The 24,738-nt window shown below is 41.1% G+C and overlaps 1 protein-coding gene across 3 annotated transcripts in view; it reads right to left on the minus strand.

The window, feature by feature from the left end:
• The window catches only part of foxj3 (forkhead box J3), a 96,972-nt gene extending 72,778 nt beyond the window's left edge, over positions 1-24,194 (minus strand). For 2 of the 3 annotated variants that reach the window (XM_085159250.1, XM_085159248.1), the window contains exon 1: positions 23,832-24,186. The gene's annotated coding sequence lies outside the window, so the exon portion shown is untranslated. Of the gene's footprint in view, positions 1-15,427 lie in introns of all 3 variants that reach the window. The other variant, XM_085159249.1, reaches the window with a different exon arrangement.
• Between the last annotated feature and the right edge of the window lie 544 nt (positions 24,195-24,738).

A 24,738-nucleotide genomic window follows, 5' to 3' on the forward strand; every position in this document is an offset into this window, starting at 1 on the left:
CCAGTGGAAGACTTTAGCGATTAGGGACATGTCCTCAGCTTCTCAGCAGTCAACCATGTTCCATGGTAATGTTGGTTTGCGGGACTGGATTGATTTATATTAGAACCCAACATATATTTGCCATTTACAGAACTAAAACATTCCAATATTGGCCAAGGTTGTTTATATGTTTAAATGCACATATATCTATGATGTATTAGGAGTTACCCAGAAGGGAAAATGAAGGAAACATCATTTATAAGCTATACATTTCACAGAAGACTGGAGTTGGAGCTGCTCTGCTGGACAAACTGTTTGATGACACCATTTCCAAATTTCCCCAAGGTTATTTTTGTATGCGTGATGCGATATGTTCTGTTGAAAAGGAGAGAGACCGGAAAAGTTGTCATATCAGACAACATATGCACCCATTCCAATTTATCAGTTAAGAGCTGATATCAGATAGCTGACACATGGTTGTGGTCATGCACAGATAGACATGTAGACAAAAAGACAGATAAAAGGATGGAGAGCTTTAGGCAGATAAAGGGAAGACACACAAGCACAAGGCTCCCAGTTAATTTCTGTAACTGCAGGTCAATACAAAAAACATAAAATGTTCCAGTAATTGAATAAGGCCATCCAGTGAATCAGAGCAGTGATCAGGAGGGGTTTGTCTCTCCATCCCTAACAGCTTGCCTGGGAGGTGGCCTTTATTTTGGAGGTGGGGTGGGTGCCTTGACACTGACCATGCGGGCCCAATTACCCCAGTCCCACGGCCTGGGGGCCCATATTAACACAGTTCCCCCCGGGAGGTTGACTCTATGCCAGCCTGGCAGCCAGCAAGACTCTGTTACTGAATCACAAATAGACCACTTAAGGTGCTGGCAGCCCGAGTGTTTGGTGGCAATCTTGAGGGCCTATCCGCCTCAGTATTGGCTACATCCAGGTCTATGCTGATGAACCAGTTTCTGAGGTGAGCAGCGAGCTCTGTCTGCATGGGATCAAAACACGATATGCTGTCCACAAAAAAAAAAAAGAAAGAAAGAAATCTGCACCACCTGAGTAAAGTTATTCTCTTTAGGAGTTAAAACAGTAAAAGAAATGCAGTAATACCAAGGAAGAGTCAGTTCAGTTTTATTTATATTGCCTAGGGCTGGGCGATATATCGAGTTTTTTAAAAGTATCGATATATTTTTATATGAGATATAAGATGTGACTATATCCTTTATATCAATATAGTCTATGTTACGTTATAATTATAGTTGTGGAGCCACAAGTTTGCCTCTCTTTTGTCCACTTTTATCTTTACGCAACGTTACTCGACCTCGCCTCTCTCCTTCACTGAACACAACTCCCCCTCCTTCCCCATCGCTTCACCTGCAGGCAGCGACAAGATGGACACGGCAAATCTCCGTTAACGAGTTACTGCGCATCGCCCCGCGCGTGGGGCTGGACGGCGTCAACGTGCTAACGAGCTAACCACGCTAACGCCATGCACGGCCTGAAATCCTTTCATTTTCTCAAAAGTACCGAGGAGCCTCGCATAGTAATACGTACTGTGCTTCAACGTAATATTACCGTATTGTGTGTGTATAAGGACCATAAATGGCACCTGTTAAGAGACATGGTTATGAAGCGGATTTCAAACTCAAGGCTGTCAGTCACGCAGTAGAACTTTTGGGAACAGAGCTGCTGTGAAATCCGTCTTTGTTATTATGCTCAGCGTCTTTTAGTTTACATTTTGACCGCACAATTGTGAGCTCTTTGTTATGCACAAAAACAACATAGTTTTCTTTTATTTATGGAGCATTATTATTTAATAAATGCTCATAATTTATTTTTGAGTAGTTCTTTTCATGTACATCTATGCTGTATGTTAGTAAAAGTGCCTGTGTGACATCTGGGACACAGCTTTGACTAAGAACTCTTTCTGTTCTTATGGCTTTAAAAAAATATCGAGATATACATCTTATACCACCATCTAGCTAAAAAATATCGAGATATGAATTTTGGGTCATATCGCCCAGCCCTAATATTGCCCAAATGATAACAACAGTTGCCTAAGGATGCTTTATGCTGTAAGACCCTACTGAAATACAGAGAAAACCCCAGCAATCAGACAACTTCCTTTGAGCAAGCACTTTGTGACAGCGGGAAGGAAAAACTTCTGGCAGAACCAGGTACCCACCAGCCATCTCCCGTGACTAGCTCGTGGGTGGGAGGAGGGAGATGGAACAAAAAAACACCTGTGGAAATGTAGACCTATGTGGGGTATAAAAACATAGGTTGATGACTTTTATCAATTTAATAATCAATTCATCATTCTCTTTTCTAGCAATTTTTTTTTAAATTACTGATTCCAGCTTCTTAATTCTTAACAGATTATGAAGCACTGTGGTCAACTCTGTTGTTTTTAAATGTGCTATACAAATAAATTTTAAATTGAATTGAATTAATGGTGAGGAAACACCACTTCTCTTTACCTTACATGACAGTGAACTGTACAGACCGTTTTGCAAGTCAGTCTATCAGATTATCTTAAATTGGGCTAAAACTGCTGGTTTAATTTAAAATGACAAACTGCCACATTAATCAATAATAGAAATTAACACTGAGCAACAGGCATGGTCAAGTAATTCCAATATGATGAGAATTACAAAAGATTATTAGGTCTAAATGACCAGCACATATTCAGTTGTCTGTCAAATACACAGTGACAGCTCGAACATATATCATAGATAAATGTGAAAAATGTGGAGGAGACACAATGAAGAAATGTTAAAAAGAAAGGATGCCAGAATAACCCAAGCAAGATTTAAAAGAATTACCTGTGTGGGCAATGCGTGTTCTGAGTACACAACAAAGAGCAGCAATCGGGTCATGAATTTCAAATTCAAAACACAGTGGATGAGCATTGGCAGCTCTAAAGCGGGAGCAGACTGAAGGAGCTGTAACATTAGTTAGACTGAGACAGAATTTTTTTTCAAACTCCAAGTACAAAGAAAAAAAAATTAAAGTTGAAATAGCTTGCGGTTTTGGTTGATCTGTTAGATGTTCCTCTCACGTAAAGCCAAAAATCGTCTTCATTTATAATGGCACTAGAACTGGGGTTATAATTAAAACCATTTTGCTTTTTAATCAATATTCAATCTCTCAGAAATAATTAACAGCATATTAAAGAGTTTACTGCCTGACAGAGCTGGATGCCTCTACATCATTAAGCTGTTGAAGCGCTGCTCTTTGACTCCTCATGTCCCATTTCAGTGGTTTACTGCGCCTCCGTACAGGCTCTTTAAAATGCTCCCGGAGTCGTACTATACCTGCAGATGATAATACGGTCTGCTGATAACATATAGCATATATACTTTCCCGCTCACACCGAGACATGGCTTTTTAGCATGTAAACACTTACATGAGTGAATGTGCGTGCTACAAATACAAGGCTTACGCAAGTGCAGCTTCACGGGAAATGAAAGCAAACTACGTTCAAGGTTTGCAGGGCATATTGCTGAGAGTCAGCCACCTGCCATAAATCTGTGCCCTTTCCCCTGAGTGATAATGCACACTGCATTGGAAGTTGCACAACAACACGGCACACAACATATTAGCAGGCTGGGAAGTCATGGGTCAATAGTTACACATTTTCTTCACTCTCCATTCTTCAGCATTACCAAGGCATTTAAGCCACTGAGATACTGGAGGTTTCTGTTCTGCAGACTCTCTCTGTCAAATACATAATACACAGGTCACACACACATTAGCACCCCCCCACCCCCCATGCAGTCGAGTTAAACCATGATCATAATTATCATATATGTCTACAAGAGAGACAATTTAGCCACTGTAGCAGAATACAGTATGAAAGCACTGCAATCAGCTGTTGAATTAAACAACGCTGTCTTGCGTCACCAGGAATTGTCTGTGTTTATACAAGCCAATAAATTCCTTGGGCATTCTCCAGATGACTTCCATGATAATTTGGACGCAGCTCAGTTCTACTGCTGATTAAGGAGAGAGCGGCCGAGTAAAAACATGAAACCGAGACTGTCTGCAGCCAGGCCAGGAATGAGTGGACCAGGAATTCATTTTCATGTGGAACAGACAGCTGTCGGTGTCTATACCTGTTCTCTTCACGCCGCTACGTTCCAGACAATTTCAATTAATTTGGTTTCCTGGAGACAATGTTGCTATTTATATGGGTGTGGATAACGTGGGGAAGGTAACAGCAATCGTTGTTGGTTTAAGCTCTGCAGTCAAAACACCTAGTGGCAAAGAAATGGATGTGAGGTTACTGCCTTACGAGAGGCACAATAGGTCATCACAAAAGGAGTGGATTTACCATAATAAACAGCAGACACGTGAGTTAGGCCTAAAGTCAAAACTTCTTGGCTTCCACTTCTAACCTGACAAGAGGAGATTTGATGGTAACTCAGATATATTGGCACTCAGCCTCTGGTGCTTTTGAATAAAAGCTTTTACGCAAATACTGGATTTACTACTTGCATTGTTTGGGCACAACTAAGCTAACAGCACATCTTGGCAGTCTGATACAACACAGAAACCAAAATAAAGACGTGACTCATCCAAGGTTGGTACGTACATTATGACAATTGATAGCCTTAAAATAGACCTCTATTATGTGGTTTGTTTAAATTTACTTAAACATTTCTTCTATATATAGATGAAAGGCAATCAAAACTAATCGCCATAATTTAATATAGTTAAGAGATTGCGGTTGTGGGAAAAGTGCTCTAGGAGCAACTGGAAAAGGAAAAATAAGACCACGACATAACCGAGTTGAACATTTTAACAGAGGATAAATCTAAATGACAAATTTTAACACTTATCCCACTCTTGCAGGATTCAGCCAGGAGGCTGTATAAGCACTTAGACTGTTATATTTGTGTTGTGTTTGCATTAAGGAAAGTGGTCCACTGTAAACTCTACTGACATTTACTCTTCAAAGGTATGTTATGGTCCCCTGAGTAACAGTCCATAAGATGGCACGAAACTTAAATAGTTCTATTCATCCACTGATTAACATAACCATCATAAAGTAACTACTCAGACCGGATGTTGTTAAGCAGCTGACTCAACACTGCAGTATGAACACAAGGACATTTCTCACAGGCAGATGAATGCCCCATATCATCCGACTTTTGAGATCCAGTGCGCCTGGTTGCAATATACAAGACACTATTGAAGCCCCTGAATATCATTACACAAGTTGCAACTCTTCGTCGCACATCAGCCTGAACCCAAATACCCATGTTGCTACATTTTTTTCACTTAACCAGTTAAACTACAGGAACAGCAACGGTGCTCCTGGTAAATCATCCAGCGACACAAACACAGGCCACAGCTGCCTCAAACACCCTTAGGAACTCCAATTGTGTCCCCACCCAACACTCCTGCAGACAGCCCAACCCCCTGCAACACAGGAACTCCCTCCAGTGTGAAGAAGCCGTCAGACGGCAATTTGAGAGTGTTGTCAGACAGGAGAGCCACGAGCAGAAGGAGTTGCTCTTCTACTATTGTGAAATTGACTGTGGTGTTTCCAATGAGAAACTCTTCATTTTAGAGGAAGGTGTAGTGGGGGGAGGGGGGGACTTCTTTCCACACCAATATAATACATCAAATACCTCAAAAACAAGAGTTTATCAGCACTACTGATCAGCGAACTGCCCAGTCTGTCTATTGATTCTGTGTGTCATTTTTAACATACAATAAAAAAAACACTTAATCCCACAGATGCAAGGCCTTCGAGCTGCAGCATTTCTTGAAGACCCGAGGTGCAAATTAACTGCAGTAAACAGTGATGTTCCCACAGAATCTGTTTTCCCAAAGTACTGCTTTCCAGTGGGCAAACAACTTAACACCTGGAGTTCAGAAGCAGCACTGACAGATCAGCAAATGCTTGGTAGTAGTAAAACAAAAGCCTCAGAAAAATATAGTAATTCTGACTAGAATCAGAATTTTCTGGCTGAATCTGTACGATTACTAGATAGTCAATGTGTTCATAATTTTTAAACAACAATTATTTGCATGGGACTGACTTTTGACCACAGTTTTAAAAGATGAGCCAAAGAGAGTAAGTGAGAGAAATACAACTGAAACTTACACTTACTCATTGTTTCCACACACTGACTATACTTGGGTGGTCCATCAAGAGATACTGACTGCATTGTGATCAATTCCCTTGTTCTTGTTTTGAAAGGCCACTCGCTGTTAACCCGCTAACTTCAATCTTTCCTGGTCCACTGTTCCCCTACAGACAGGCTGCAGCTTGGCCCACAAAACTCCACCATCTTGGACTGCATCCTGTGATAGATGCTTGTTTTGCTCATGCTACCCGCTCTGAGCTAGGGGTGGACGGTATAACCGTATACAGTAGAAACAATATAAATTTGGCCAACGGTAGAGATTTTGACTCTACCGCTCTACCACGATAGCGCATGTTGATGGTGTCATCAAGCTGCGCCTGTTTTGGTTGAAAGCATTCCAGCGGCTGCAAACAACATCATCTGCAAATTAGGCCGGGCGATAGTAATAACAAAGGGACAAAGCCCTTTTGGAATATGGGGAAAGCCAAAAACTGTGCTTCCTCCACTTCCATACTGAATTCTCTCGCAGCTGCCCTATTCCCATGTTGTTGCAGTATATTAATGACTAACCTCGTATTGTGGATGGATTATCTCAGTTGTTCTCCTAACTGAAGTTTGCTCCATTTATAGCATCCTGCCATGCAATTGCATTTGTCCCTAACCACCAGAAACCTGCACGTTAACTTTTATCGAGTGGAAAAAAGTTAGCGTTCATCCTTCAGCTTCACTGTGCTAATGTTATGCTAACATAGCTGTTTTGCTAGCGATCACGTAGGACATCATTATATACCAGCTAGTCCAACTTCAGTAACCCTACAAAAGTCACTGCTGTTTAGTTTTCTGTCTTCATTTATGTTGGAAGTAATAGCAGAGCTGTACGTTTTAATTTTTTCAGAAATATCTCAGTCAGAACATGGTATATGGTGTTAAGGTGAAAACTAGCAAGCTAACTTCCTGCTAACTTCTAACTCCGTTAAATTTAATAAATCTGTTTTCATGGATGCCTGGATGTTAAACTTAATTGTTACACCTAGTAAAGCAGCAACGCTGATCATTTTATTAAAGATGAAAGAATTTAGACAGTTTTTAACTCTCCATGATGCCGCAGTGTTTGTTTGACTTTGGGACCTGAAGTAGACGGAGTTTTGGACCCAGATTACTCCACATGGCTCCTGACTACGGCAGCCGTAATGCTCCAGCAATCATCAAGCGGTGCGGCTTCACAGCTTACCAAAGTTGCACTAAAACATTTGACAGATTTCTATGTGCTATACTACATAAAATCGGTTTGAGGTCAGTAAGCACAACCAGAATTCATACATAAGGCGCACAGTCGATTTTTGAGAAAATTAAAGGATTTTAAGTGTGCTTTCAAGTGTGTAAAATACATACAGAAGAAAAGAATATATCGCGATACATATCGTTACCACACATGCTTCAAATTATACCGTGATATGGATTTTAGACCATATCGCCTAGCCCTACTCTGAGCTTAACTTGAAGCAGATGGAGACCTGGTTCAGCTACTCTAACCTCATGACGACTGCAGAGCAGAAGGAGGAGCTTCAGTCCAAGACAGTGGAGTTCAAGTTCACTGACAGGAGGAAGAAATTATTGGTCAGGCAGCTGATTATTGCATTTTCGGTCACAAAGAGCAGAAACGCGTTTTCTTTCCACGTTTGTGCAAGAGTGTGACACAAATATAATCCAGTTCTGTAGGAAACTATGCATACTGGCAACTTGTCTCAACACAATATAATAATCAAACTATACTTTCCAAAAACAAAAAAAAAAAAAAAAAAGAAAGGCAAAAAAAGCCTTGTTTTTCATGGCTCTCTCTTCCAGAGTGTGCACATCATCTTTCCAACATGTCATACAGTCATGCATTACAAGGAACACCACTGCCACACTGTCGTCTCAGACAAAGCCTTAATCCACTATCTGTCTAATTTGCCTAATCTTTATGTTTCTTCAAACATAGAGTCTTTTATTTCCTAGGTTAGTTTCTAACTTTAAGATCCTGGAATTTGTCGTTCCTAGGTCTATTTGGATACAAAAGCCAGAAGGAGTCATATAGATTTAAGGACTCTATGGCATACAGTATGCCTCAGCTTATGTGAAGTGCCTGTTAACCTCTGATTGATCTGCAGAGCTCATCAAAAGTCTTGAGTGCTTTACATTACTGGGTGGAGACAAGCCAAAGCACCCCAACACTGACCAGAGATTTACTTCTTTATGATTGAATAAAATTACATTCAAGGAGCTATTGGACAGACTAATGAGGTTTATGATGCACTTTACAGACTGCAGTGAGGACGGCAGCTGAAATATTCCTAATGCACATCAGTCAACAGCATTGTATTTTACTTAATAAATCATTAGATGAAGCATCCAGTTTGTGGATGTTTAAAGAATCTACAGAGGGTAAAGTGCTTTGTCCAATCATGTGATTTTATCTTGAAGCTATTCTTCTAATCACAAGATACTCCTCACTCGAAATAGCTGTTGTGTTTCGTTAAATGTTTATCTCTTTTTTAGTAAACTGTAAATCCCCGGAAATTTGGAAACCAGAAGATCGCATCTGTAGGATGCTAAACTTTAAGCAGAGTCTATACAAAAGCCTCATTACATTTGCTAATGGTGGTGATGATGAAGCAGGGTTTTGTTTTTTTATTTCACACCATGTCTTGCTGGTGTAAAAGATAAGGCTAATTAACATGGCACCATTTGCATCTTTACCTCTGTGTTTCAACACCAAAGGGAAGAGTGCAGCCACAGCAGGCTAATGAATGTTTGATTTGAGCGGGAAGACTCTCTGTCACTTCCAACGCACCAGACATTACTCTGTTCGAACCCCCCCCCCCCAAATTCTCATGTTCTCCTAGCTGGCAGAGCTGTCTGCGGTTCACCTTTTCCCCTCCACCTTCCCTTTCTCCAGCTTAAATTCCTGAGTTCATCCCCCTTTTCCTCGCCCCCACTACTACCACCACCACACAGGCTGCGCTCATTACAGCGGATTTGCATGTCTGCTCCAGAGCAGTATGAGAAGAGATGAAACAGAACTCCCAGTGGCTGCCTCTGCAGTGCTTCACTCATCTGACAGAAAGAGCTCCAGTTTGGGCCCCAGACACAGTCAGCAAACAAATGCAGGCTTCTTAAAGGGGCCATACGCACGCATATATGCAAACAAACTCAGAGATACTCCCCCAGAAAGAATTTACATTGCACAGTATTCAGTTTAAATACATCTGCATGCAGGATATATTGACAGAATTGGAAAAAAATTAAATAAATCTACCTCAAGGCTGCTAAAACTTGGAAGGAAGAGTTGCGTTGTTGTGCAGCCAGTCTCGATTCCCACTGAGAGATCACACATCTAAGAAAGATGGAGTGTTTCCCCACACAGACTTTACTGGGGCGGGCCTAACTGCTATACATCTGGCAAGTCATTGTAGTATTTTAATTTTAATCCCCTCAGAGGAAAACAACACCCTCTGTCCTTAAAAAATAAAAATAAAAATTTAAAATATTAATGATAATAAAAAATTTAAAAAAAACAAAACCTATTCCTGCTCCTTCCAGTCTCATGCTTGGCACACTATCTTGGCCGCTAGAATAACATAACTGCCTCTCCGGTGAGCGTCTCGTCCCACAGTCGGACGGCCTGTAGCATTTTGGGCTGCAGCTGGTGACAGGAGTCTTAGTCCTGCTCTGCTCTCCAAGCTGGAGGGCCACTCTAAGCAGAAATGGTTGTGCTCACTGAGGCTGCAGAGCACAACAGGGACTACCATCGCCAGCAGCAATCCAACACTCTGGAAATGAAGTCCATTCATGGGATGAGAATCTCACTGGAGAGACAGCCACTTCTAATAATCTGTTACTTGTAGTTAAAGTACCTGAAGAGGAGCATAATCTAATCTAATCTAATATTAGATTACCCTTACAAATGGATTTTTATTGGTGCAGGTTTGAATATTTTCCAGTATCTGGAAAATAAAATAATTATTGGAATACTGATTGTGTCCATGTGCTCCTTGTTGAACTGTTAGGCCATAAGAGGGCTACAACATTTTTCTTGCCAATACATTTCTAAGTTTTAGACTCTAAAACTGCAAAACTGGAACATTTCTGATTAGCCATTTGTCTTCTTTGATGTTGGCAAAGAACGTTTCAATGGAGCAATGGCAGAAAACACCCTGTGATACTACCGCACAGTGATTATTGCTACAAATTATGCAGTATCACATAAAGTATGCAAAGTGAGCAAATGTTACATACTTTGCTTTAGAACAAATAAAAAAAGAAAAGCCAAGTATGTAGCAATGAAAGGTCCGTCTTTTGTTTCTGGTCCCCTTAAAATTAGGCGCTTTTGTTCAGGATGACTCATTGGCGAAAGTGGTGAATCATGTGCCATGCAACGTGAGTCAGTGTGAAAGAAGGGCAGACAGTCTTATACCATGCAAGCTCCAGATCTGACCTGCACGGTTCCCCACCAACCCAAGAAGTTAGTGTTCTAAAAGAAAAAAGAAAAAAAAAAATGTTTAGCCTTGGTGGAAATGCAAAATCTATGAAGAAAAAAATGGTTTTGGGTCGTCATGCTCGCTTTCATGTTTCACTTGAAACGTATTTAACTAAAGCTAACAAACTGTCTAATTTTGTAGTTTCGAGTGACAGGGTGAAGGAAAATCCTACTCAGTCTGCTCTGACTCATAGGTATATGATGGCTTACTAAGCATATAAATAAAATAAGGAGAATTAAAAATGAGAACTTGGAAATTATTTTGTGTTTCAAGACTTTCATATCCATTTTCTTATTTGGGCGAAAATAGATACCCTTTGAAAATGCAACAATATAAACTGCCAGTTAGTTAAATGTGTGAAATGTTGGCTAAATATGGATGAAAAGCACTGATTGGCGGCCCTAACATAACAAAGTATTACCAAATCCCTCTATATTCAATTAATTTTTATTAGTTTTAACCGAGTCTTACGACACACAGTTGTGCAAAAGAATAAAGAAGGGTGCACTTATTACAATATTTAATGTATGAAATAACAGAAGTGACGCTTTTTAACAGCAGGGTGATTTGACTGTGTAACCACAATTTGTCGAGCAGAAAATAAATGACAGATCACACAAGACAAATCAGTGTTTCACTTTGAGAGCGTTTACTGCAATGTTTGTACTGTCCCAGGGCGACAATGGTGGCGTCATAACCGCCCCGATGCAACCAGGGCAACAACAAAAAATAAGCAACAAAATATCTCAACAACCTAAAATTGAATTAAAAATAAATCAATTTTAAAAAGAGAGAAAAAAGAAGAAAAGAAAAGAACGTTAAAAATCCTTATTAGCTACACATATGTATCAACCTTAATAACAAGATAATCAGTATAATATACATAGTTAAGCAGACCTTTCATGCTAACATTCAACTTCATATTTTCAATCTTTGGGCTATGCTAGACTAGTTCTGTATGACTCACAGTACAATAATCCTTATTTATCTTGTACTGGGCTTTTTAATAAGCCAGAACTGTATACATGAGGTTTTTAAAAAAAAAAAAAAAAAAAAAAAAAAAAAAGACTAGGGGGAAAAAAGTTGTCCAAAACGTGGCAGAACCAAAATAAGAAAATGCACGTTAGGTCCCTTCAAGTCTCTAAATTATTAAACCTGCATTGCTTGTGGCCGATTAGGCCAAACTGTTAACTGCTGTCATGCACACTGAGCAGGTAAGGTTGCACCAAAAATGTTCAATGGTCCCTTCTAGACATTTGATGACTTCTCTGCCACATGTGACACTCTCCTTATTACCACATCCGCTATGCTGCTCATTTACCACTATCATGTTATCTCAGTAGTCAGAGATAGATAAAAATAAAGTGTACAATAGAAACTAACTGATATTTAAGTTCTAAAACATCCTCTCTGAATACATCTCTAAAGCCTGAAATAAACCTTTGTTTACTTAGAAACTAAATGACCAAAGTGAAGAAGTGATAAAATTAGCCAAAGCCAAAAATGTGTTATTTCAAGTTACAGTAGTTTTATTTTATTTTTTCTTTGAGAGGAAACACTGGTCACCTAAGGTTGCTATTGGCCTTCATTCTGCAGAAATGATAGCCTGCTAAACACTCGTGAATTCATCCTGTCACCTGACAACCTTGCTGGTGACAATGCATTTAATGCACATAAGCACGATTGATCTACATATAGTTAAAGGCAACCAGGCTGCATTACTTAGCAGTCTTGTGTTATTTCTGGGCATTCGATAAATTAAAAAATAAATAAATAAATAAATGTATTTTATGCTTGACGCCTGATTTTGAAAACTTTAAGATTAATATATTCATTATTCTGATACTCCTTGAGGAATTTTTGTGTGGAGGAAAAACCCTGAACATCAACCCCCCAAAATATGGATAAAGAAATCTTCCTTAGTCTGTAGAAAGTCGTTTCATTTATCTTCTATTTTCATATCACTGTCAAAGCAAAAATATGATTAATTGGTCAGCATTGTCTCATCTAGATTTTGTAGGTAATGATGAGATTTTATGTAGAAGATGGTAACAGAAGAAAAAACAAAACTAGCTGGCACCAGTGCGAGGGGTGAGACAAAATATTGATATTGCAATACAATTATCAGCGGGCTGGTGCCAAATATTGACCCAAAACGTGCAGCCGCTCTGATTCTCCCACTAATTTGACTTACCAGAGTTACTATTTAGCTATCTTTAAGGGAAGAAACTAACGGGGGGGGGGGGGGGGGGGGGGATTGGTAGACACAGAGGTGAGCTAATTACAAAGCTAAAACTCTGCCATTATAACTTATTAACACACACACACACACACCACTTTTTTAGGTACATGTGTTCAACAGTTTGTTCGTGCAAACATCTAATCAGCCAATCGCATGGCACCAACTCAATGAATTTGGGCATGAAGACATAATGATGATGACCTGCTGAAGTTCACACCAAACATCAGAACAGAGATAGGAACTGACAGGAAGGCAATGGTAATAGTAGCTCAAATTACCACTTGTTACAAGCAAGGTCTTCAGAAGAGCATCTGTGAACGCACAGCACATCGAAACCTGAAGCAGATGGGCTACAGGAGCAGACCACACCAGGTCACACTTCTGTTAGCTAAGAACAGGAAAGCCAGCATACAGCTTGCACATGCTCACCAATATTTGACAATGGAAGACAGCATTTAGCGTAAAAAACATAAAAGCTTGGGTCCATCCCGCTTTGTAACAATAGTTCAGGTTGCTACTGGTTCAGACTTCTGGCCCTTAATACCATGCGAGCACGGTTTAACCACCACAGCCTTCCTTACTGATCACCTCCCTCCCTTTATGACCACAGTGTACCTTCTATAAAGCTCAAATAATTTCAAAGTGTTTTTCCCACCTCCCCAACACCACAGCGAGTTCAAAGGGAGATTCATACATTTCAATATGGAACATATCACCATATCACTGAGGAATGTTTCCAGCACCTTGTTGAATCTATGCCATGAAGAAGGCAAATGGGGGTCCAACCCAATACAAGCAAGTGGCCATGGGCATATACAAATACCAGTAAATGAATACCTGCTTTATGCTTTTTTTGTTAGGGTTTATATTTTTGTACTTTAGTTACACAAAGAGTTATGATACTGTTGTTAGAGGCCAATGTATTGTAATATTTTCACATTGTGGGTACCCACCCCTAACCAGTACCACTAGTGTAGATTCGAAGCCATGCTTATTGGTTTGTTAGCAATATTCTAGCGAACCACACAACCAGCAAATTCAAGATCACGCTTTTGTAGCAGGCTGATTATATACTGGAGTAAATGGGTAACAATGTAGGTGTGCCACTGGACTGAGAAATTCTAGGCTTGAGCTTTATAAAAGGCGCCTGGAGGATTTCACTGAGAGCAAAATGTTTGATAAAGCAAAGAAGAGAATCAAAATGCTCGACTGATGGTCAAAGTGGTTCACCACTGGGACCTCAAAGAAAGAAATAAACACGTGACAAAATTCATTGGAGAAAAGAAATGATAAAAATAAAAGAGGTTTCAAAAAGGCAGTCATTTCAGATGACTAAATAGGGATTATCAGGCATAAACTCAAGCAGCAATCTGCATTAACCAATGACTTCATAATTTGTTCCCCTCCAATTATAGTCACTTTTGTCAAAGCATCATTTTGACTTTCTGTGAATGGACTCACACAAAAAAGGCATAAATTAGAGCAATGTGAGCTGCCTGCAAAACTTAGCACAAGTGTGACCGGGGCCACACAGCACACATTAAGTCATTGAAGTCCCCATGCCTACAGTCCCTCCCTGACCCCCCACTGTACATACCAGTAACTCCCCAGCACTAAGCCTTTCAGACCAAACACTGCTCTGCCTTCTGTATCTTAATAAGAGGAGGGAAACTAGAAGGGAAGTGAAGGCATGGCAGTCTTTTAGAGGAAGCCGAATAAATGACTGAACACACACCCTGGGGCGGGCATGCTGGGGGGTTTCCAGGAGGTCGGAGCAAGCGGGGCCAATCGTGTCAAGACGAAGGCGGCAGACTAACACAAAACTGACATATCAAAGAAGCCGAGCCTTGTAGAAGGGAAAAAGAGCAGCCAAGACAGCACATTCAACTGCACAGCTTGTTTCTGCATCAATGAGAGACAACACGACCAAAAAACAGCAATTAGCGATTAAAGTGGAAATTCCATCTGGTGCAAAGCGGCATATTTTTCCAATCAAAAACCAGCTCAAGCCATCTCAGTGATCCTATGGCTTTTGATCCCATCCCTGTTTTTCTTTTCAGAGGTGGGCAAACTATAAACCAGGCATTTGAAAGATTGCATGTATACCCAAACTTTTTATCTCCTGACTAATCAGTGGCATACATAAAAGCAACTGTTCAAACATCACCTTAACAGTACAGCCAGAACTCCATCATTGGAGAAAGAAAAGCCGACTAGGCCTTGAGAATCAGCAAAAGCCGACTAGGCAGCTTTCATTGATTCTGTTTAAATGCTTTCAAACCATAATCTCTGACAACCTGGATAAACTGGGAATGAGCAATATAAAAGTACAGAGATATAGCAGGATTATGAGATTGCTTAAATGAGTTATATTTTTAAATTGGCTTGATGAGAGCCAGTGTGGTCTTAAACTCAGTTTGCATCTAATGAGATATCAAAGCTCGCCTGTTTACTACGTTTCTTTTTTGCTTGTAATAATGAAAGGAATTCTCTGAGGTGGCCGCCATGCTGACACAGCCTTTAGGTGCTTAAATCCAAAAATGGGTGCATTAAGTGCATTTTAATTGACTTATATTTACCCAGTGTATCGTCTTGCAAATAAGAAAGATCTTCTGGCACTCCTAGAAGACAAAAAAAAAGTAGGTCACTCAGTCTCCTGTGAGTCATAGGTTCTGGCAGGGGACCAAGCAGAGCAGGTATGGGGAAAGACAGAGCAAGAGCCAGGAGAGGCCTGATACTGTTTCATCAGCTTTATACAGATAATCAAAATTGTTTTCAGTTCTGTGCATTTTGTGAGGCAAAGTGAAATTAAGCCAAATTGAAAGCATACGTTTAGGAAATTAAAACCAGTGTGAGACACTTAACTGCATGTGAAATTCACACCAATAAATAAATAAATAAATAAAAATTAATCTATTTTTTAAACATTTATCCCAAAGTCAGGCCTCCTGAGAAACACTGAAGCATAGTAACTACATGCAAACTCATCTACAGTCTTCTCATTCTGCCATATAAATTTCCTTCAGTAGACCAGAGACATTTCTCAAATTGCAGGTGCTGTCTTGTTTCTCCCTAGAGCTGAGGCTCTGGGCTCCCCTCCCAGGGCCACAGCACCTTGGCAGAGAGGCTGACTTACGGGGTCAGAGCCTGAGATTACCAAACAGTTACTTTTTGAAGGCAGTGACTCACCCTGGTCAAAGCTGTCAGTCACGTAGCCACCTTGGGACAACCACATCTGTGAGGCAGCGCTGATCTAAGCAGCTCATGGCCTGTGACCAATGCATTGATAACTTCTTAATTACATTGGGCAACTGGCACAGACCATGTTGCTTCAGCCACCGAGCCCCTCCTCCAGCTAACCTCTCCGCCCTCTCATTCATCCACCCTGAGGGAGAGGCATGCAAACCAGAGGAAGTATGACTCATCTAGTAACAAGATGCATTCTTCTGAATTCTCTGCAGACGTGTTGTTTGCTAAGTGAAGAGCACAGGAGAGTATGGCGCAGAGAGAGAAAAAGAAGGGAAGAGACAATGTGAAACCATAATCAAGACACTGGCTACGTGTGAGAGCAAGGAGGGAACGATGGGGCAGGAGCAAGTCACCACGTGTGGGTTTCCTGGTCCACACACAGATCAACATTTCCTCCAACTCCACAGAGAGAATCCTTGGCTTCTGTTAGGGGTTTTCTGAATCACAGATGGAGGCTCCAAGTACTAAGGCTAATCCATCAGGTTTCACACAGAAAAAAAAAAAAAAAGAGCAACAAATGATGATAGCAGAGAGGTTTTTGACGGGTGCTTCTTCTGAGCACTACAGATGATAATGAGGCATAAGCAAGGGGTATGAAAAAGAAGTGTTAAATCATCGAGTCTAAGAGATCCGCTGCAGTTCCTTCCCAACTAACATCACATCTGCAGAACTTGGCACTAGTCCTTACAGATCATGAGCCTCACACACCACATCATACACAGACTCTAACTTCTGCATTAAGCTATTTCTGGACAGGCTCACTTTAACATTGTCAGAAATCACAACACAGAGAAAAGAAGCAGCTAAACACAACCTTCAGTTGTGATCAAAAAAGAAAAAAAATGCTCAAACAGGTTCTATCTTGTGATATCATGATGAATGGTCTATCAGCCACCAGCTTACTGTTGGCAGAGTATGAACTAGGGCTGGCACGATTAGTCGACTAGTCACGATTACATCGACTATCAAAATCGTCAATGACTGATTTAATAGTCGACGCGTCGTTTGAAGCTTTGTAAGATCACAAAAGACGCAGGAATAAGTAGTAGGATTTAAGAGTGTAATAACGGACTGAAACAGAAGATGGCAGCACTGCATGTACAAGGATGCCAGCTGCCGTTAAACCCCAAAGAAGAAGAAGCTGTATCCCAGAATTCATAGCGCAGCCCAGCTCAGTTTACAACAATGGCGGCAGCTAGTTAGTTTTAATATTACTCTTATTATTCTTTCTGGGTCACAAAATAAACGTTTAACATATTTTCAGGCGAGAATGTAGCAAATATCTGCTCAGTTTATCAAGACACCACATATTTTCAAAAGCGCTCAGACGTTTTCGGAGACGTCTGAGACGTTTCGGCAAGGCTCACTAGAGCCCGTGAGAACACCGGACTCCCGGCAAATCGTTTTCAAACCCACTGCAGTCTTTCGCTACTCAGGTTAAACATATATAAGTCACTTAGATAACTTAAGTTATTATTATTGTTATTATTTGGCTTTTTTTTTTTTTTTAGTATTTTATTTGTTCCTGAGTAAATCCGTTTGGAGATTGAGATTAAAGTTATAGTTTTTACACAGCTGAATAAACGTCAAGCAGACAGCTGATTATCAGAAGTGTGAGATGCTCGAGAATATACTCCGGTGTCCCGTTATAGTTTAGATAGCAAGGAGTTTATTAAACTCCACCGAAACAATCTGCAAATTTAATTAAAATTTAATAAACTATCATCTTGTCTTTATTTTTAGTTAGCACATACCTTAAGCACTTAAAGCTGTAAGCTAATGATAGTTATATAAGAGCAGATGCAATAAGCTGTATGTTTTACCTCCAATGGATGATGATCCGATTAGTCGACTAATTGCAAAAATAATCGGTGACTAGTCGACTATCAAAATAATCGTTTGTGGCAGCCCTAGTATGAACCAAAGTGATGTGGCAAGCCCTCACCATTCAGCTTCACCAATCTGCCTTAGGATTGTGGACCAAAATTAAAACTGACCTTCTCCGACTTTGCCTTTTGGAGTCTGCAGACTGATGTTCAACCAAATAACAATTCTTTTTTTCCCCGACCGTAACTACATTGCAACAGCATTAACACAATCATGCTATAAAGGCAATAAACCTAGGAGGGCAGACAGAATTGCAACTTGCAGTGCATGCTTCCTTTTCAGACACTAATTCCGCTGTAGTGGACAAGCAAGTGGCATCCACACGAGAGATTATCCAACCGCACACTGCTGACCTTTTTTTTTAGCAAGTGAATTCACCTTGGCTGTAACTTTGTACATCTTAAGTGGTTTATGTATGCTTGTACCTGTGAACCAGCTGCTGCATCTCACAGCACAGAGATTATCATATTCAATCAAGTCTGGTTTATGTTACGCTCTCCATGTATTATTGCTATGCTATCACCTATAAATTGCCATGTCATGCATGCAGTCCACAGGCGGGAGCTGGACGTAACATCTGGGAATATCGTGTTATTAAAGTGTCATTTCATGAAGAGACCTTAGTGCAGCAGTTATTGCCGCCATTCGTATGATATGTCATAAATGAAAGTTCTGTGGCGACTGGTATGCAGGAAAAGCTGCATTGTTTAGTCAGCTGTAAGTGCTACCGTATTAAGTTTAAAAATTTCCCTGTTCTCTAGGAATGCTGCCTAAAAATTGGATTTTATTTCTGCCACGCGAGCCAAAGTAATGATTAAAACAGATACCAAATACTAGGATGAAAGCTCCACTCTTATTACTTAAGCTGCGTCGGCTTAGCGAGCTCTCCTTCCTGCACAAAGCGCGAAGGTCTCCTAAGAGTGTGAATCATATATCAACTCCTTCTACTAAGCAACCAGCCAAAAGGAAAAGAAAAAAAAAAGCCTACACTGATACCGAGGGCCTATTAAAACTCAAGGACAAAGCAAACAATATGATGAATTATTAAATCCGTCAAGGAACTGAAAACTGAGGCCTATTTTATTCGTTTAGGATTTGGGTCTTCATTAGCACTCATGTAAGTAAAATCTTACACGACACAGCTACTGCACACACACAACGTGCATTTACTCAGAAACACTTTTGTTTTCACGTCATTATGACTTGCAGGGCCCGATTTCCTTTGCACATCTACTACAGTAAAACCATCTAACCATCATTTTCGTAACACTTTTGGTCACGCACCTCTCCTTAAACCCAATGCAAAGATAAGATCAAGTTACACATTTATAGTAAAATTGCCACAAAATTTAAAAAAAAAAAAAATCCTTCTTGCTACCACAAGGCTGTAATGACTCACCGAAACCGCCATGCAATACAAGAGCCGCCAAACCCCCCCTCCTCTCCCCTCTGCCCCTACCCCACCCATTTCTTCTCCACTTTCTAAACTTACCCGGCAAGCTCTAGTGTGGGTAGTTACTGTAGTTCCCCTTGCAAAGAGACCGTCCCTGATTAGTCAGACAGACATAAATCGATAAACACTTTTAGATAAAACATGCATCTGAGCAAATGTACTGATAATATGAGCCAAAGAGCCAGCTGAATTAAATATCCCATGACTCCCTCACCAATTCACATCTACGCCCAACTCCAATCCAGGACGTGAATTGGCGCATACAAGACTAGTTCACTGACAAATTCACCTCAATAGATGAGGAGGAGGTAGGATGAGGAGAACTAGACAGTGGATTGCTGGATGAATAAAAAATGAAAAGTGTAGTGCTTCAGCAAATTCATTCTCTCCATCCCATGAGGAGGGTGGGGGTGACGGAGGAGGAGGAGAGGCTCGTTTGAAAACCGAACCAGCGCTGCATTCCCACATCCACCCGTATCCAGCGAGGGGCTCTTTAAAAATTCATTAATTTACAGCAAAAATAGATTAAAGCACCCAGCTGAGCAAAACCCAAAATTTGGCTCCTGAATAACATTAATGATAAAACATTTCCCTCAAGCCCAGGGGGTTTTGCCTGAAGAAACATTGCTGGCTTTTTTCACCTTACAGCACCTTGAGAATAATTTATTTTCAATCATTACTAAAATAATGCATTTCTAATTGTCATTTTTAATTATGCTTTTCTTCAAATGGAGAAAAAAAAAAAAAAAGAAAAGCGCTGAGCAAAAACCTGCAAAAACTAATTAAAATCCATCCAAGGATATGCCATTCCCATGATGGCATGGCAATGCCATTCTATTCACCATTTGATATCTCAGCTACAGAGACTCAATGACAGCTGCTCCAGGCCCCAAAAATGCCTAGAACTGCAGTTACTGTAATTGCTCTGGCCAGCACTAAATGAGGTTCACTTAAGTGCAATTATCCCCCTCTGATCTCTCACATAAAGAGACTTCTTTAACATGGAGAAGTGGGCTCACACAATGTGACTGCAAACAAGATTCAAATTGGAATCAGGGAGGCATTTCCAGCAGATGAATGGCTTCATAGCTCATCGGCATTCTAGTGATGCACGGCTTTGCTAATGAAGACTGAGCCAGTCTCTTCTCACCAAAAACGGCTTCCATGAGAGCGAAACATCCAACGCCGGATATAAGCAGGGTACAGGAAGAATTTTTCAAAAAAAAAAAAAAAAAAAAAAAAAAACAACCCAAAAACTGTCCAGTCAGTGTGCCTGAGCCTGGCCTCCATGCAGAGCAAACAGCTGTTGAAATGAGAAGGAAGATCCTGTTTTTTCGCTCATCCAAGGAGAAAAACACGCTGAAGGACAAGATGATGGGCGATGAAGTGAGGAGGGAAGAAAAAAAAAAGACCTAAAATAACTTCACATTCCAGAGCAGAGAGAGAAAGACTGAAACAAGCCCACTTTGGATTCAGACCAAAACTAAGTCATTGTAAAAAATACTAAACCGAGCCCTCTGACCCAAAGCATCAGCAGTCCTCATGAATAAATTGCCATCTGCCAATCGCATAACACAAAAGGTTTTCAGCCTGAGGGGGAAGATGTGACCGTCTAATAGGGGTTGCAACAGAGGGTACCTGTTGGGTGCTGTCCAACTACACAGGGCGGTGGGGGGGCTGTGATGGGCCTTCATGTTGCCACAGGCTCAACTAGCACCAGGAGTCTGATAACTGCACCTCACGGATGGCCATTTGAATAATCACTTCAACAAGGGGAGAAATTAAAAAGCCTCTCAGTGAGACCGGCTAGGCACAGGGCCACATACTGAATACCAAATGAGCTCATATTCAAAAAAGTAAAAAGCTGTTCTGAATTCACAGTACAATACTGGCTTTCTGACCCCTGACATACATCAAAATTATCCCAATATCATGTCATTATTCTATTTAGTCTATTAAATTATACACCTCCAAGCATAACAGTACCTGTGATGCAATATTTTACATTTATGTTCCTTGTCTTCTGCACATGCCAACAAATTAATTTTTCTTCAGAGATGGTAGATAAATGTTATTGTCATCTCTCTCTCTCACTCACACACACACACACACACAGAACATTAGAACACCTTGATGATGTAGGTGTTTGTTTTTTTAAACCATTAAGCAGGATACTTCAAAAACCACAGTAGGTCAAAACTACAGATGAACCTGAATCCCATCCTCCCATGCACATTTAAAAATGGTTACGTGTGTAATATGCTTTGCACTTTCTTCTCAAATAGTCAATCATTTTATCAAAGATTAACAACTGTTTTCTTTCTTTTTACTATGACAAATAAAATCCCAAACCAGGCTCCGTTTGATATCAAATTGTAAACTAAGTCCACTCACTAAGCCATAATACACATGAAGGAACCTCCAAGTCTGAGCCTGCCCAGCATTTTCAGCTTTAAACAGAAATGAACAAGAGCATTGCTTACAGACTAAAAGGAATTAAATGGATGTTACAACAGTGCTTTAGGGAGAGACTTTTAGGTGTGTGTGTGTGTGTGTGTGTGTGTGTGTGTGTGTGTGTGTGTGTGTTGTAATGTATACTTTTGCAGCAGCCTTTAAAAAGCACGCATTAGCCGTACTTCAAGTCAGATAAAAACTACAAATACTACCAGTGTCACACAGCCCGGTGACAGATCTTGCTTATAAAAACAGCAGTGTTTATAAAAAGGCGACTTTAGTGAATTGCATCAAGCACCAAAAAACACATAGCAAACTTAAGACTTTTCACACATCTTGTTTGGTGTCACTTCTTGAAACTCGAATGATAAAAATGATGGGGTAAGCATGCATGCTCATTTCCCCACAATACGCCTAATGGAACCACTGTGGCTCTAGTGACCTGGATGGAACAACTTCAAACACCATGCACACTTAAACACCATGTGTCTTCTACAGCTGCATGCACAGATAGCCTCGATCCAGACAGCTCTGTGGGGCTGCTATTTAAAGGATGGGTGATTAAGAAGCAAACCAGGTCTGACCTTTGATTGTGGGTGCTGACTAACGCTATGGGCATTTTGTTAGTTGAAGCATAAGGTCTGGCATGGTTGGGATGTTAGGGGGGGGAATTTATTACGCTTGGATTTAGTCATAAATTTAACCTTTTTTCGCCGGCTTTATGGCAAATTTAATTGAGAGTATATGATAATTAGCTCGTTGCAAGCCCATTTCTGCAATAGCACACTGAATCCGTTGATAAAAGCCTGCACGAGTTGACAGCAGGGCAAATTAAGAGTTCAGCCATCCATCTTTTAATAAAGGAAGTCGGGATAAAAAGGGAAGAGCGCCGTTTTTGTACACAACTGCATGCAAATGTCGCAGCTGTTTTGTTTTGGTTTTGTGTGTGTGTGTGTATGCCGTATTCTGAACGATCACAAACTCACTACTAAAAAAACCATAAGAGATAAGAAAAAGCATACCCCGAGAAATCTTGCACAAATGACCAAAGAGTCAACCGCAATACCCGCCTGTGCCGTCTCAGGACAATGCACAGCTGCACAGAGGCAGACTGGAGATCAAAATCAGCGGCGTAAAATGCACCTGAAACACGCTTTGCACTTGTTGATTGCCCAGCCTCATGACAATTCTTCGCCCTTCTCGCACAGGTCGACTAGATTTTTGAGGGGGTCCCCCCCATCTTTTTCATGCTAGGATCATTATTTTTCCTGCAGGAATTTATAACCTCGCCCGAGAAGCAGACGATTGACAGACGAGAAAACACACTGCAACAGCTGTGAGTCAAATACCGTCAGAGCACGCAGGAAAGCCAAATGACACTGGGCTCATGCACACACTCACTCCATGCTGGACACACATCGTCTCACATACCAAACAGCTAGCTTAACGATAGCTGTGGAGGGCTGGGGTAGGTCATTATACAGCCACCTAAAGCGAGGAAAAGCACAAGCATACACACAAACACACCTAGCCCTGGCCCTGGAGAAAGCGCCCACAACACTCTGCTAAAGTTAGCTGGCTACCAAAACTGGCTAGCTAGCTGTCAAAGTTGCCCTGTCAGTTGTCACCGGTTGCACGGCGGTGTTAGCAGGCTAACGCAAGAGCTGTCAACTTGGAGAGTTGCAGCAGCACGGCCGGGGTGTACTAACACTGACCACGGGGGAAACACTGACTGGCTCCCTGAGCAGAAGAAGAAGAAGAAGAAGAGGGGAAAAAAACAGGAGTCCCCCCTCACGCCTCGGCACAGCGAGTGGAGAACCGTGTGTCAGGGCCTGTTCACTGGGCGCAATCCCCACAACTTCAGTGCAGCTCACTTCCCCGTTAAAGTCGTCCATTTCGTGGGCCTTAGTTCAACTTCCATGCCCGTGTAGCTCACTTACTCAGGGTGAAAGCTGCTGTGACGGTGGCTCTCTGTAATCCTCACGGTAGTTTTCAGAGTAACTGTCTCCCCCTTTCCTTCACCTCCTCTTCTTCGGATAGCGGGTTGCCCTCCCCCCTCGGGGATGTCCTGCGCTCCTGACGCTATCGTCCTGTGTGAAGAGCCGCTGTGACCGTGGCTTCGCCGGTGTGCCTGCGGTGCCGTGGCGTCCCTCTTCAGCTTCTCTCCGCCTTCACCCGTTCGCCTTTCTTTCGGCGGCCGAGCCAACATCCGGGACTCTCCCCTCTTTGGGTTAAGTGCCCGGAACTACTTTCACATAGACAGCTCACATGAAGGTTTCTTTTTCTCTCTCTCTCTGTCTTTCACCACCCCTGCCGCCACAGAAACTAGCGCGCGGTTAAATGCACACGCCCGCAGTGGAAAAAGCACCCGTACACACGAAAGCACTTCAATCAATAAAAATGATCCGTGATATCTGCTTTATTTATTGCGCACTGGGTGTAAATGTAGCTCAAAGTGCGCAGAAAAATAGAGGCAACATCACAGAATAAAAGCAGGAGGCGCGGGGGGGGGGGGGGGGGGGTAGTTGAATACAGTCCACATGGTCTGATAAGTCACTTTTTTTTTTAATAAAAGGTGTGTAAGTTTTAACCAGTGGCTTTATTTATACTTATTCAAAGGTTAAATCATTTAGTAAAACTGTACCCTACTTACAAGCTCTAACAGGTTTCCAGGTCTATTAAATGGGTGTATGCTGCTTTCATTGTAATAAATGGGTTATAAATTGTGGCAGCCATCAAGTCTGCAGATAGCTCACACGTTAATAAGATGTTAATAAAGGGTAAAATCCCTAGAAAATAATTTAAAAATATCTCTAAATCAATACAAACCTCATGCAGCATGCATTT

This window comes from Neolamprologus multifasciatus, chromosome 5, assembly GCF_963576455.1.
Source record: "Neolamprologus multifasciatus chromosome 5, fNeoMul1.2, whole genome shotgun sequence".
Taxonomy (NCBI): Eukaryota; Metazoa; Chordata; class Actinopteri; order Cichliformes; family Cichlidae; genus Neolamprologus; species Neolamprologus multifasciatus.